Source organism: Cetorhinus maximus, chromosome 15, assembly GCF_964194155.1.
Source record: "Cetorhinus maximus chromosome 15, sCetMax3.hap1.1, whole genome shotgun sequence".
In the NCBI taxonomy this organism is placed as follows: domain Eukaryota; kingdom Metazoa; phylum Chordata; class Chondrichthyes; order Lamniformes; family Cetorhinidae; genus Cetorhinus; species Cetorhinus maximus.
The window spans coordinates 8,098,138-8,114,920 of NC_135893.1; the positions used below are offsets into that span (position 1 = coordinate 8,098,138).

General features: G+C 39.2%; 1 protein-coding gene across 9 annotated transcripts in view; it reads left to right on the forward strand.

The window, feature by feature from the left end:
* Positions 1 to 16,783, forward strand: part of rerea (arginine-glutamic acid dipeptide (RE) repeats a) — a 500,784-nt gene that overhangs the window by 177,421 nt on the left and 306,580 nt on the right. The window lies entirely within an intron of this gene.

Here is a 16,783-nt window from a genome sequence, read left to right on the forward strand (position 1 = left end):
GATATTTAAAACAATGTTCTTGTGTATCCAATGGCAATGTGGAGAGTGTTTGTGCTTAAAGGTTAGTTGTGGGAAAACATTCAGTACAGACATTTGCGAATATTGAACAAGGTTATGTATCTTTTGGCAGTAAAAGATTTGTGCAATAAATTTATAAGTTTGCTAGTCTAACAATTCCAGACGAATTGAAAATAAGCCTTGTCAATGAATTAATAAAAACAAATACAGGTTTAGTTACTCATATTGTATATGGCTCTTATCATATATATATATATATAGTACAGTGCTCTATTTGATTGAAGCTGTTTGACTCTGATGCTTTATCCTTGAAGCCTGATTTGAATGGAACATACAGCTATAATGCCCCAGGGTCTTGTAACAATTTACAGGCTGTATGGGAAGCCTGAAGTGTCGAAGCAGGCAGTTGTGAAATGTGATGAGAGTGTCCTGTAATAGAAAAAAAATGCTTCTGGTGACCTTGGATATAAGGTCTCTTGGGTCCATCTTACAAGATTCCAAAGCTTAGTACAAAATAAACCAGCATAACTTAAATCCAGTGTTGGTAGCTGACTGTGATAGATGTAATGCACATGACATTTTTTAAAAACATGAAATAGGGATATTCTACATTTAGAAAATGCAGATAATGTTTTCAAAGCACTGTGCTCATTAGGATGATCTAAATACTTCTTTGAATTATTCAGGTTAAAAAGAAACTGTAAATGAGGATAGAGAATCTTGCCACTTGAATGTCAGCATCTACATATGCTACTATGGTTACCACAGGTTGGAAAAACCTACATTAGACAGGATAGGAAGAAAACAAGCATGGGCTGACAAAGAATCAGGGCTGCTGGTTTAAGGATTATATGGTGGGATACGTGTAGTGATTAAATTCAGTGATGCTGTCATTGAGCTGTTAAGAAGAAGATAACATTCTCATAGCGCTGAAAACAAGGATCAATACAGCCTCCTTGACAGTGGCTAAATTATTAAATAGAGTTCTCCTCACAATATTTAATTATTTTTGGCTTACTTTGACTGTTGCTTTGTCATTGACTGGAAAGATTTGTTCAATTTTTGTATTAAAAATGATTTGGTCTGGGGATGAATCCATTCTGATAATTGTCTGAATCTGAAGGTGCCCTTTTGAAATGTTATTGCTTAAAATTGATTATTTTTATTTGTGGCTTTTTTGAAATTAAAAACAAAATCATTCTTGCGTAAGGAAATGCCTTTACGTATTCAGAGTTCAAGTAACCTGATTTCTGGGTTTGTGAAAAATTAATATTTTAATTCACCCTTATGCCTTCTTTCTGCACCCCCACCCGCAAGTAGTTTTGTTTTGCTAATATGGGGAAGGTATTACCAGACAGTTTTACAGATGAATCATATTTGGTGATGGGGGTGGGGAGTTATGATATACATTTAATCAGTCATGTTTTAGGATTGTTTTCATGTGTTTTTGTTGCTTTTTGCGTGTTTTGTAATGGCCACCTATAAATATTTGAGGTCGCTATTGTGACCTTAAATATATATACGAAATTATGAAGTTACTTGATTGGCAATAGCAATATATTTGCGTATCAAAATTAGGCCCCCCAGCACCTCAGAAAAAATATGTTTCGCAATTGCAGCATCCATTGCTATGTTGAGCATGTTTTGGATGAATGCAGGATACAACTGCACCATCAGTGAACTTTGATCTTAATAATATACATGCACTCCAGAGTCCCCCAACATTGGAAGATCACAGCGATAAAAGCAAAAAACTGCGGATGCTGGAAATCCAAAACAAAACAAAAATACCTGGAAAAACTCAGCAGGTCTGACAGCATCTGCGGAGAGGAACACCGTTAATGTTTCGAGTCCATATGACTCTTCATCAGAACAAAGTAAAAATAAAGAGGTGAAATATAAGCTGGTTTAAGGGGGGGTGGGACAGGTAGAGCTGGATAGAGAGCCAGTGATAGCTGGAGGCAAAGAAGAGATTACAGACTCGAAACGTTAACTGTGTTCCTCTCCGCAGATGCTGTCAGACCTGCTGAGTTTTTCCAGGTATTTTTGTTTTTGTATGGGAAGATCACTCCATTTTGTGTCACTATGTTAAGTTTAGTTTCCTTTGTGCTGTGCCTGGGTGATGTACTGAATTTGGTTCAGCAGCCAGTGAACCATGAAGAGACTGGAGGTCTCTACCTGTGCAGGAATAGTGAACACCAGAGGATGCAGGCACTTTCAATGTTGGGCGAAATGTTTCATCATCATCTGCACTGTAGTCATGTATAATGGCAACTTTAAATATATCTAGTACCTTTTAACTTAGAAAAATATCCTAAAGTGCTTTATTGAGAAAGGGAGTTTGGACGCCAAACTTTTGTGGGTTAGAAGATGTGACTGAAAAGGTGGGACTTGAAAGTGTTTTAAACACTGGTAAAAAGGGAAGGAGTTTAGAAAGGGAGTTAAGGAAAGTAAGAATGAGATGGCTGAAGATTGGTGCAGAAAGAGGATGCAAAGGAGGCTATATTGTAGGTGCATTCAGGCTAGTGGAGGTTAGAAAGTAACATGGTGGAAAATGCAGAGGCCTGAGACTGGATAGTTCAAGTTGAGGATGAGGATTTTAAATTCTGTGCTTTGGAGAAAAGATCAGTGCATGCCTTAGAGAGTGCAGGTAATGGGCAAGCAGCGCTTAATGTGGAAACATCTTAAGGATTTTCTTTTTAAAGAGCTGTGTTTTGGATGTGTTTGAAAGTGTTTGAAGCCTTCGACTTGCAAGTTATAAGCTGTTTCATGGTCTCTAGCCACCAGCTCCCATTGTCTCAAGCAGCAGTCAGGAACATGAGAAGGATTACCAGCAGCTTGGAAGCTCGCTCTTTCCCCAGAGTCTGCCACCAGTACTCCTGGGGCAAGTAAAACCTGCTGTTCCAGTGGCAGCATTACAGCAACTGATAGTAACATTAATACATGATATTCTATCATGTCTGTACTGGCATCCTGGGACAAATGGGATTCTGAATTTGAATATCTGGGTAATGAATATAAAAACGAAAAAGTGATGTTGAACATGCGCAAAACATTGGTTTGATCTTGTTTGAAACATGGCAGGCTGTTCTAAACACCATTACAGGAAGAATATTAGAACCATGGAATGTGTGCAGTGAAGGTTCACTTGAATGATATCAGGAATAAGATATGAAGAAGGACTTGAAAAACTGGGACTTTTTCCATTGGAAGAAAGAAGGCTAAGGGGGCTAATTTCTAGATTCAATGGCAAATTGTGAACAAAATGCTTTCACTGTTTTGCCAACTGGAAGCGGGGAATAAACTTTGTGTCATAATGAGGAGAGCCAAGAGGGAAACTGAATAAGTTTTTTTATGCAGTAGGTATGAAATGCCATTTATTGCAGTGGCTTTTGAGGTGGAGACTGTAACATGATTTAAAGAGGAATTGTATTGAAAAACAAGAATTTAAAATGGCATCGGAAAAGTAGCAAGGATGAGAACAGCTAGTTTCAGTTGAAGAGCTAGTATCAGCACTGAAGTGATGGACCAAATGGCTGCCTCTTGTGCTGCAATTTCTTTTATTGTTTATAAACATATGTTAGTTTTATTTATTAATAACTTGGTCTTTTTCCATAACAGTACTGAGATTGTGAGCTTGATAAATTCATGGTTTAAGAAGAAAAGTACAACTGATCTTTAGCTCCAATATTTAAAAAAACTGTCATTTCAAGAAAGTCACTTAAAGTAAATAAGCATGTCACTGCGTTGAAAGAGATAACAGCAGCCAAACAGACTGTGATGAAAAAGGCAATGTGTTTTCTCTTAACCTGAAGACAGTTTAAGAATTTCTGATTTATGGCTCATTGTACAATGAGGGGATTCAACATTCTTGGAGATGAAGATCTTTCTATGAGATATTATACTCCGGTCTCGTCTGCAGGTTCTTCCTTTTCTTCTGGTCAACATTTCACTCTCAACCAGCACCACCAATCATGCTGATTGTGGAATCTTCCTCTATGCAAATGGGTGCCTTGTTTGACTAAGAAGTGTCCCTGCATTTCAAAATAATTTATAATGTGTAAAGCACTTTGGAAGTTTGGTAAGGTGCAATGTAAATGGTAGTCTTTTCTCCCTCTTTTGATGAAAATACAGGGCCTGATTTGGGTCTTGCCTGCTTTTCTCTATTCAGTTTTCAGGCGAAACTAAGGTAAGCCTGTGCCTACATCTCTGAACAGGGAGCCAGTTTTTAAAAATCCAGCACAAGGTTACCTGGATATTTGACCAACGGAAAACAAGGCTGTGTGTTCTTATTGAGCTTGATATTCAAAGAGATGGCTGCACTCAGTTACATTTACGGTATAGGCACAAATGATCCATATATAAACCATCACTCCCGATAAAGATCTCGCCTTGAATACCCTCTTGGGGTGGTCTTGCATTGTTTGCCGTCCAACTTTGTGGTTCAATTAATTTGCAGTTTTGTATCAGTGCACTTCAAAATCTGTACGTTAATTCAGTCATAGCTAAATGCACTCATGTAATAGGAAAACCCTATCATTGCCTACCCAAAAACACAGAAAATTTCATGACCCTTGTAGAAGAAGCCAGCATTACAAAGCTTTTATCCAAAAAATATTTTCCTTCATGTGGGTTAACACTCTAAATACAACGTTCCTCTGTTGTTTCTCATTTTCATAGCATTCCTTCAAGGCTGTAATATTTAAATGGCAGCTGTCCTTCCTGACTCCAGCCCTGGCAGCAACTGCTGATTTTAAAACCCCCTTCCCCCTGCTGTCTCTGATATTAAATCAGCATTGGGAGCCTGCATTGAAGTTGGCAGCCAGGAGAGGAAGTTGGCATTTAAATATCAGCTGTGGTAGAGAGGCGAGAATGCACTGATAATAGCATTGCTGCTAGCTTTACCATCTTTGGAAAAATGCTTTATTAGGAAGGACACAGCCAGAAGAGAAAGCTGAGGGAAATTGTGACCCACGCACAAAATTCCCCCCACCCCTAACTGCAGTCCTTAATTTTAGCCCCAAACCACGGAGGGCAAAATCAGTGATCAGGAGCTTGCTCATATATTGTCGCAGGAGTGCAATTGAAGCTGTGCAGTAAGGACCTGATTTATTTCTGTTCTGTGTCTATGGGTGTGTTTTTATTTTTGTTAAACCGAATTGCCATATATACCAATGTAAAAGTTGATCTCATGTAAAAGTTGACCTATGATTTTTGGCTTAAAAGTGTGTAATGTTTCCTCATGTAAAAGTCAACCTTAGTTTTGAGGAATCAAAGTCCGTTGGCTGATCCGCCACCCTCATGACCCCTTCACATGTTCACTGAGAAAAGGCGGCAGGTAGGAGATGCTGTCCAGGAAAGCCCTGATATCGATCTGCTGCTCTGCCTGGAGCTGTGTGAACTGATGATCCGCTAACATCATTGATAGCCCAAATCACAGTGATCCCCTAGGAGGTACAATCGTGACCGAACAATCTGCGGGTTTCACCCCACCGCACCAGGGCTCGGAACTAAACAGCGCAACCTCTCCAACTGCAGCAGACTGGGCCTCGCCAGGGTAGACCCATCTGTGTCATAGCAACAGGCTAGGTGCAGCTGGCCAATTGCTGCACTCATCTAGATATATCAGCCAATCCATGTATAGGAGGCTGTGTGGGCCCAAATCAAGTACAGATATCAACCCCTCAAATATTATTTGTGTAAAAGTCAAGCCTTAAATTTTGCCTAAAAAATTGGTCTAAAAAATGTGACTTTTACATGGGTATATATACACAGATGGACCATATATACATTACTTATGCAGGTGTGCCTCACTTTGGTGTCTCCTTTTGGGGCTCAAACTGATGCAATGTCACCATTTCAATGATATTAAGAATCCTTTGACAAATTACTAACCCCCAACATTTTCCAACAAGGCTTATTGATTGTTTAATTAGAAATATATTGACGCACCCTACTATTATCTTATTTAACTCTACTACTTCATGGTCAACAGTTAATTATCACTTGATAGAATTGTGATTGTCATAATCACTAATCACTTAGACTGGCTTGGTTAAACATTAGCATAGAGTATACTGGCTCCTGGCCATTTGACAGCAACGGTTAGCAAAAAAAAAAAGCAAAGCACAAAAAACCATCTTCACAGGTCATTATCTAAACCACTGAATGAAATTACTGTCTTGTGATCATTCCATTGCACCCATTATTCTTCATGGGATAAATTATTTGTCTATATTCTGTTGACTTGTCACACTGGTGTTTAGCACTGTTTTATAGAGAATGAGTATCTTAATCCCAAGAGTATAGTTTACTAGAGAATAATTTATTTATCCATGGAAGCAATGTGGATTAATGTAGTTGTTTTTAAAATTAAGGGCATTCTGCTTGAAATGTTACAAATTATTATCCAGATTCATCATCTCAAAAGTTTAAAATATTTAAGATGACATAACTTGGTGGAAAAACTCTTCATAAGCTGTTAAACTTCAATAAAACACTGAGGAAGAAAGTTTATTGCAGACCTGTGCGTGAACATCTATTTAGCGATTTGGCACTTACAAGAGCTTTGCCAGATTATTATATTTCTGTCCCTCCACCTACAACTGTCAAATTTTCTGACTGAGGCAGCTGGCTGATGACTTGTTCTAGAATGCTGCTTGCAGCTGAATGGGAGGTGAACAAAAGCAGTGTGGGTTGGCTTAACTTCATGACTATTCCCATTTTAATATAATTTAGCATGATCTATTCTTTTGAGCATTTTGCTTGAACAGGCTTTTTTTGGGTGCAATTTTGAAAATTGCTCCCTTGTACTTTCCATCTCTGTAGTTTCTGATGACATCGTGACTGCTTTTTGGATGTATTATGCAATCATCCTTCATGGTAGATTTTTGCAGTCTTTGCTAATAATGACTGTCGTTTTCATTTTCCATTATTAATATACACTTCCCCTGTTTCTTTGTCCTTTACGCTTTTACGTCTGCCCTCACAGAAGTCACCATTTTCACACTGATGCAGTAGCAAGTAATGCTTCTAGGACTCTGGTAAAGGTGCTCTTGAACTATTTAGTGTCATCTAATTCTCACTGAGGAACTAAGTGCCTTGCCTCTGCTCAACACCTCCACCTGATGGCATATTTGGGATAAGAAAATCAGCATCTGGTAAATTGTGGAAATGAAACCAGCCTGCAACGAACAGTTGTAGTGACTTAAGACTTAAGTTTATTTTATATCAGATTTGCTGTGATACTGGGTCCTGACATGTGTGCCATGTATAGCTGGTGGCAACCCCTACATAAATTTGCAATTTGCTAAGGTGCCATTGGGGACAACCTTTTTTTTGTAACTTTCCTCTGGCTAGGTTTAACAAATTTGGAAAGTTTATCTTGAGATTTCTGCTGGTGGCACTAGCACTGTATAAAAGGAATATGAAATCTTCCCTGAAGAGGTGTACGTTTTTGATTTAAAGCAAAGTCATCTCTTGCATCTTGACTGTAAGAGCGGAAGATGTTTTGTCTTGGGTTTGGGGTCTTGATGGGGTTTATTTAGGATTTGCCTCTTACCCTAAGAATGCTACCATAGACTCTAATCCGTGAAAACCATTCTTGTTTATTTACACATCTACATATACATCTCAGTATTCTATATGAGGTTGTACTTCTGCTTCCCGCCAGATCTCAGCCTCTTGGTCATGTGATGTTATATCTCAGTTACATCAGTATCAGGTGCTCCTGGTGTTAATCCTTTACTCTACATTTCCCCCCGGGTGTTTATCCCAACTATATACGTACTCCTACATCACCCCACAAAGTCTCAGACTTCACAGGATCAGTTTCTGGGTTAACTTGACCAGTCTCCTGATTTCATGGTCCTGGTTTCAATTTGAGGTTGAGGACGAATTGCGCCCTCTCATTGTTTGATAGGTGTATCTTCCACCTGGGTAGTTCTAGAGTTTCTACTTGTTTCTGGCTCCTTGTGTCCATCCGGATCTAAATTGTATCTCCAAGGATTCTTTGGTTTCCTTCCCAATGACATCAAGGCTCTTCAGTTCCTCCTGATATTTCCCTGGTCCATCTCAATTCTATAAGATCTCGGTTGTGGAGCTCTTCCGATTCCAATGGCTTCTTTCTGTTGATCTCATATCCACATTCTCTCCCTGGGCTGTAACACTTTCAAGTCTTGTGCTCTGTGCCTGAAGTTGAAATTACGAGCTTGACTGTCTCTGTTGCAGCTCATGCTTCCTAACTCTCTCATGATCACCTAAGATAATGTTAGGTTGTAGTTTTTGTTGTAGAGCTGGAACTTGTGTTCGCAGCCGTCTTCCCATAAATAGTTCTGATGATGAGAACCTATTTTTAACAGTAAGATTCTGTAGTTAAGGGCTAATTAATATTTCCGTTCTTTTTCATTAATTCCTTGATTGTTCGAGCTGCTCTTTCTGCTTCTCTGTTTGACTTGAGGATATCTAGGCGAACTAGCCAGATGCGTGAAACCACATTCCTGTGCAAAGTTATGGAGCGGCGCGTTAGCAAACTTAGGACTGTTGTCTGAAACCAAAACATCTGGGATGCCATGTGTCGCAAAGATTCTTCTTAGTGATGTAATGACGGCCTCCGCCATGATGCTGTGCAGTCTACTCATTTCAAACCATCTCGAGTAGTAATCAGTGATGATGAAAACTTTGCCTTTGAATTCAAGTAAATCCATTCCCAGGTGCTGCTATGGCCTTGAAGGAAAAGTGGAGGGTGCTAGTGGTATTCCCTGCTGTTCGCTATTCTCTGCACACACAAGGCAATTCGTAATTAATTCTTCAGTGGAGTGGCTGATGCCTGGCCACCAGACTAACTGCTGGGCTCTTGCTTAGCATTTTGCTATTTCCAAGTGACCTTGATGTATTTTTTGGAGAATGTCTAGTTGAAGTGTTTTGGGGATGATTAGTCTGTCGTTAAAAATGAAGAAATCATCAATGGTTGTGGGATGTTTTCTCTCTTTGAAGTATTGGCAAAGTACTGGGTTGTTAGGAGCATAATCCAGCTATCCGTTCTTTATTTTGATGCACTCGTCACCCTGCTATTGTGCATACTTAATCTCTTCCAATCTCTTATCTCTGGCTAGTAACAGTTTAGTAATGAGCGAAGTATATGCTTCCACTTCCTTCAATAAAATTTAAATCTTCCAGTTTGACTCCTTCCACTGGTGTTCTTGATAATGCATCTGCTGTTGTCTGGTACTTCCCCTGAAAGTACTTGGTAACTGCAACGTATCTCATGAGTCTCACTCTAAACCGTTGAATTCTAGGTGGCATTTTTGCAATTTCTTGTAGGTAAAGAAGAGTAACCAAAGGTTTATGGTCAGTTTCAATTTTAAATCTTCATTGCATAATATCATCAGAGAGCTTCTCGCAGGCCCATGCAACTACTGATGCATCTTTCTCAATGGTTGCTCACCTCTTTGAGTCTGTTAGAGATCTTGAGGCACAATAAACTGATGTTCTTTGATCATCTTTTTGAACTTGAAACAGCACTCTGCCGAAGCCTATAGATGATGCATTTGCTGCTGCAATTGTTGGCAGCTTTGGATTGTACCGTGCTAGAATTTCTGGTGAAATTAGTAGATTTTTGATCTTATCAAAAACATTTCGCTGGTCCACGTTCCAGCACCACCGTTTACCTTGTCTCAATAGCTGTAGTAACAGCTCGTTGATTTCTGCCTAGTTTGGTAAGAACTTGCCTACTTGGTTGTCCATTCCAAGAAATCTTTGTAATCTTTGTAATCCTAGGGTGATGGTCTTAGGTTGTGGGAACTCTCTCTAATGACCTAGTTTTCTGTGGTCAGCAGTAATTCCCGAAGCTCGCACAATGTACCCTGAGAAGTTTATCATTGCAACTTCACATTTTGTTGTTTTAATGTCAGACCTGCTTCTTGTAGGACTTTGAACACTGCTCTCATTCGCTGGTTATGTTCTTCCCTCGATGAACCGTGTACGAGAATGTCTTCCGTACGGCATATTACTCCTCCCATGCCTTCCAGGGCCTGAGGCATCATTCTTGGGAATATCTTGGGTGCAGAGCAATTCTGCATGATGACCTGTTAAAACAATAACAACCAAATGAGGTGATACAAGTAGTTGACAATCTGGATTTTTTGTCCAGAGGTAACCGCCAAAAGCTGCTGTTAGCATCCAGTTTGTGAAGAGGGTGCTTTTTTGCTAATTTTGGTGAGACTTTCGTCCACTGATGCCATCGGGTGGATCTCACACTTTACTGACTTGTTTAATTGAGTCAAGTCTACACAGATTCTTATGGCACCAGTAGTCTTTTGATACTGGGCCCATTCCAGAACACACCTTCATTGATATTGTTACTGGAGAGATGATCCCCTTGTAACATGTGTGCAGTCTCGTCCTTGACTTTGTCTAGGTGTGGGTGAGGAACTTTCCTCTACTGTGAAGAGACATGTAGGCTTAGCATCTATCCTTAGGATTATGTAATATTCTGTTTTCAGCTTTCTTAAGGCTGAAAACGGGGATGGAAATTCTTTCTTGACTACATTACTGGACTGCTTATCAGCAATTTCATCAACCTTGTTAATGAGCCTCAGCTGCAAACATGCTTTTCTGCTCAGTAATGATGACTCCTGGTTCTTTATCATATTCAGAGGTTCCACAATTTATTTATCTTAGTATCTTGATCATGCCAAATGTTGGCGTATTTCTTTTAGTATTGTCCCTCCTGGACCTTGTAACTGAATGGAGGATGGCTGTAATGTGATATTTTTAAGCCATTTAACTTTATCTGCACCTGTGCCAGTATTTAGCTTGAATTCTGTGGGGTGACCATCAACTTCTAATTTAATGCTTTGGTAATTATTTTCTGTTCCGTTAACTTCTCGTAAGAAGGTTATTTGTTTTTTTTCTGCGGCTTTTTCACTTCTTGGATTTTACTTTGTTTCATTGTTTTTTTTCTTTCTACCTTTGAGCTATAGGAACTTTAGATCTGCAGGCTATTTTAAAATGTCATAACTTCCCACAGTTGTGGCACTCAGCTCCCCTGTTGGGAATTCTTCCCACTTGTGTAGGGTTTTCCCATCACACTGGGAGCATCTCAAGATGGCGGTTGGCAAGCTTTTTCCTGATTTCATGAGCTTTTGCTTCACTGTGCTTTCTTTTTTCTGTCCGACATATTGAAGGCTTCACTTATTTGTTTCCAAGGAACATTACCTTCCCCATGAACAACCGCTCTGTTTAGCTTCCTAAGCTTGATCTGTCATGCTATTTGTGAGAGTTAAATCTTCCCTTGTCTGTAAAAGATCTGATAGGGTTTCATCCAAGACCTCAACAACTATACAAACGCGTAATAATTCATCTCTGATGATCCACGGTCGCAATTCTCCGTACAGGTAAGTTATAAATGAGCCCAAGGACTCACCCGGTTTTTCCATCCTCCTATTAAATTTTGCTCGCTCAATGATCAAATATTTTCAAACACTGAAGTACAAATTGAATGCCTGGAAGACTTCCCCATATGAGCTCGAAGCCTCATCAATGCCCTGTCTTGCAATAACATCACCTGTTATGGCCTCTACTGTGTAGAGTAAAGTACTGACCTGATCCTTCTGCCCCTCCTTATGCAAACGTAAAGTTGTTCTTGATCTGGAGAATCTCTTCCTCCAGTTGTCCCAGTGTTGAGCCTTCCGAAAGCCTTCTGCGCTTCGGAACGGTTGTGGAAGTGCAATGTCAACTTTGTTCTTACCCTAAGCTCTGGATCCATTGCTGCTTCAGTACTTTGGCTGTTTAACTGTGATCCGTGCTCATTGCTGCCTGGACTCCGGGTCTGTGCATCTGTTTGCATCTGCAGCACCCACAATGCTCCATTCTCAGGTGAGTCTTCAATCTTTCTTTCTATCCTTTTCCAAGGGTTCAGAGGTCTTTCAGGTCTGCAGTCTTCTTTAGGTGTTTTTCTGGATCTTACACTCTGTCTGCTGCCCCCATGTTTTGGATGGTGCACAAAAAAAGTTGACAGAAACCACCAGCTGCCATCATGTTTATCTTGGGTATGGAATCTCAATGGAGCTTCTTTAGGGTTTGCCTGTTACCCTAAGAATGCTACCATGGACGGTTATTCATAAAAACCACTCTTACTTATTTACAGATATATAGAAATACATCTCAGTACTCTACACGAGGTTGTACTTTGCTTCTCACCAGATCTCAGTGTCTTGGTCATGTGACATTGCATCACAGTTACATCAGTATCAGGTGCTCCTGGTGTTAAGCCTTTACTCTACAGAAGGAGTGTTTGAAACAACCTGACATAAAATCCAAGCAGAATACTATCCTTGAAAGACTTCTGTCTCTCTCATTTCTGTTTCTTCCCTCTTAACGATTGAGGACATTCATATCTTGGTACTATTACATCACTTAATCTAAGTGCGGAAAACATTACACCCTTGGCGTGTATGGTGTCCTGACGTATGCAAGTTCAACAGAAGTCACTAGGATAGTGATCAGGAACCCTTATTGATTTTCCTCTCTCTAATCTAAATTTAGAGTGTCTGATGCGTCCCCAGTTGAAATGAACAAAATCAGCAGGAATGAAACCCTGTTCTCTAAAGCTCAGTTACTCACCAGATATATTTGCTTAGCTGTCAGCGAAGTAGCTTTTATATTTTTGTATTTTTAGATTTTTTTTGAGGGCATGACTTTTTTTGCCCCAACTGCCCAATTTGCAAGTGACCGACTTCCACTGTTGCCAATCCGAACTGGAAGTTACCCAGTGACTTTCACTGGACTAAGTGGACATTGGGTGGAGCTGCAGTTAAGTATTTTCATGATGGTTGCTCTCTGGGCCACACATGAAGCATGGCCACATGGATGAGTTACTGAATAGTTACTGATATGTAGGAACCAATGAAACCGGGAGAAAACTGTCAGGGGGGTGGGGGAGATGGAATTTAAATTTTAAATTCAGAATTATTGATTTATTTGATATTTTCAGTATTACTTGTATAAGAAAAGTATGATAACTTCTGTTAGCTGTCTTGATTCCGAGGTATCGTTTCTGCTGTATGTATGTGCTTAAAGGTGCATGTTAAAAGTGGGTGCAGGATCAACATGATATAAAGTTGGTGATATGTGGCTTTCAGACTCTTAATTAGTGTAGATACACCAGCCATTTTGTAGAGGGCTGTCAAAACCCAGCAGTTTATGAAACATTTCTCCAACAACAGGAACCCAAACTAAGAGCAGAACAACTTATGTTCGTCCCTGGTGTGTTCATATGGTTTTGGAAAATATAGCTGTCGCTTATTGGAAGGTATGAGTTGATTTGCTTAAATCGAACACAAATGTTGATTTAATGCTGGCCCTGCTTGTTGCGTTTCATGTACTTTGTGAGAGGATAGTGTGATTTGCTTGATGTACAATGTCTGGAAAGGCAATTATGTTTAGCATTGAAGCAAGTGAAAGTGAGTACAGACAACTTGAACTGAACCAAGATAGCGCCCATTTCTTTTTATTTGATCTACTTAAAGCCAGCTATCAGCTACGTAAGAAAATATTCCGAGGGAAAACGTTTTGTGACTGCTAAACTTTATACATAACAAATATTAGTTTCATCTAACTTTTTTCTTCAATCTTCTCTTTTGTCCGAAGGTGCTGACTCTTGATTCAACAGACACTCGCAGTCCTTCCTTCAGTACATTGCCTGAGCACCCATTGTTAACATGAACTTTGACAATGGGTGTTAGGCTATTCATAGCCTTTCACAGCTAAGCCCAATCCTGTCCACATGGGCTCTTTCAACAATGTGGAGTCACTATGTAACAGGCAGAAATGGAATCTGTGCTGATTATATTGACGCCAACATTTCTCGAATGCAGCCCAGCGATGCAGAGGTCATTTGTACCTTTATTGTTGCCTTGACTGATATCAGCCAAATGAGCACAAACATGAGCTTGGAATTTTGTTGACATCTCTCATCTTATCAAGCACTTTAGAAATTGTCTAGATCTTCTTTTTCCATTTACAAAGTTAAACAAATTCTGTTGAGAAGACTTGTTGGTTTCAGCGTTATGTTCAATTAATTTTTGTACCCTGGCTCTAATACTGGTAAAGCAACTCCAAAAGTGAACTGACAATATTATGTATGCTTCCCACAGCTGTAGAAAGAATGAAGGAACTCACCAAACGCTCTAACTATGCTTATTGTGCATGAACCTCCTGGTTAAATTACTTGGAGAGAAAGACATCACAAGCCGCTTATGTTGTATATATTATTTTGTATTGCTTAGATTTATAGTATATTTTGATTATTATGTGAGTAAAATAACTTTAAAAATTTAGGGGAAGAGATATTTATGTTGTGTTCTAACGTCTATCTTTTTTAGTCCAGTTTGCTTAATTTGAAATGACCTCATTGTACTTTCACACACAACATATGACAACAACAGAAAATTATACTTTGATGAAAAGGATCGGTGCTCCCTCTCCGGTAGGACCTTGTGCTCCATGCAGCTGTGGTCTAAATTTGACTTGTTTTGGCATTGCTCATGAATCTCAGTACTAAGCTTTCATTCAAACCTCAAGGAATTCCCCATGGGTTTCATTCGGTATTATTCTGTTGCCTCAAAACCTGGCAAAATCTCAATCGGTTAAGATTATTTAATTGTCCGTGTTCAAAGATCCTAAACAAAGGAATGGACAAGTCTGTGATTTGCCATCAATACCAATAACACTCCTTGATTACACTATCCCTTTTTGCTCATTTGAAAGTATCTATTAGCGTGTCTTTCAACATTTTCTGTTGAATGTTATGGATGCTTCTAGTCTCTGCACACTTATGTCGGGATTGACAAATATGATGCAATCCTGTTTATTTGGGAGGAGGTATTTTTCTTTTTGAGTATTTAGGCTTTCTACATTATCAAGAAGGATTAGGTATTTTGATATTTCTAAAAATAGCAAGCAGTGAATTTTAAATTAGTGTCTTTGTTACTGTATCCATTTCCTTTTAACACCTCGTGTTATGCCCGTGCATGCTCTGGTTCTGATCTTTAGCCCATCAATGAACACATGGTATTACTACATTTAAAATAAATATGTTTGGCTCACCCTCATCAAGTGTAATAGGCTCGCAAGCCAAACAATGACTAATGTTTATATATTTGAATTCCTATGTTAATAGCCATGATTTTTGTGGGGAAAAATAAAAGGCTCATAGAACAGCATACTAAAACAAATAAAGTGCCGAATGCGGGAATACTAGCCGTGAGGAAGCGGCATAAAGTGCTGTGTAAACCAATAATTAAATTCATGTAATTGAATGTTGAGAAAGCAATCCATTTTTGGGATGTGCGAAACAAATGCATTAAAAAAAATCATTGTGTTCCAGCCAAAACACGGTAACACATTCATTTAATAAAGTTAAAGGTATGCAACTGTAATTGATACAGGAAGAAATTTAAATTCAATATTCGTGTAATAAAAACCACCAATAGATCATCATGTATTCTTGATTACACTATCCCTTTTTGCTCATTTGAAAGTATCTATTAGCGTGTCTTTCAACATTTGCTGTTGTGTGTTATGGACATTTCTAGCCTCTGAACACTTATGTAGGGATTGACAAGTATGATGCAACCATGTTCATGTATCTTGACGATGTAAATTCTAATTTGATTGATCTGGTTGATAGCTTGCATAGAAATCTAAACAAGCTAATGTTGGTAACTATTCTTTTTCTTAATACCAGTTTTGTCATGCTATGAAACTGGTGCAGATTCTCACTTAGACGTTTCCAGAAGCTTCTTGTTAGTGTTTTCTCCAAAAAAAGACCTAAGGCTAATCTGTTGTCAAAGCTGTATTTTGGAGTGTAATTTATACGTAAAAGACCATTAACAGGTATGCGGCTTGTAGATTTTTTTGAATCAGGAAAGTAGATGTCACATGGAAAAAGAAAGATTTGCATTTATATAGCACCTTTCACGATCACAGGACATCCCAAAGTGCTTTACAACCAATGGAGCACTTTTGAAGTGTAATCTCTGTTGGAATGTAGGAAACATGGCAGCCAATTTGTGCACGAACAGCAATATGATTATGACCAGATCATCTGTTTTAATGATGTTCTTTGAGAGACAAAAATATTGGCCAGGACACCGGCGATAACTTCCCTGCTCTTCTTCAGAATACTGCCACGGGATCGGAGTTAATGTTTTGGGGTTAGTAACCTTTGGCCAGAACTGTTTTGACGAAAGGCAACAGGTCATCAACCTGTAATGTTAACTCTGTTTCTCCCTCCACGGATGCTGCCTGACGTGCGCTGTATTTCCACCATTTTCTGTTTTTGTTTCAGATTTCTAGCATCCGCAGTATTTTGCTTTCATAGATATAGACTTCTACGATGAGATGTTCTGATTCTTCACACTTTTTAGATTTAGATTGAAATCTGTGCTCGTCAGCCATCTAATGCTGTTGGAAGACTCCATAATCTACTACCTGAACCAATAGGCCCACATGTAGTACCCTAGGATACTTGTTTATAATTGATTAGCTAGCCTGGCTCATCAGTGGAATTTGGAGAAATAGACCTGTCATTGGACTTGGGATTCTGCTCACTTTGTTCCAGATAACACTGCAAATGGATCCCTAACTGGTAGAGTAATTCTGCTTGGATAGGTAGCAGGAAATATACGATTGCAGATAAGCAGAATGGTCTAGCTGGTTAAAATGCAGCAGTACCCTGCTGGGGCCCCTAAGCTTTCTGCAT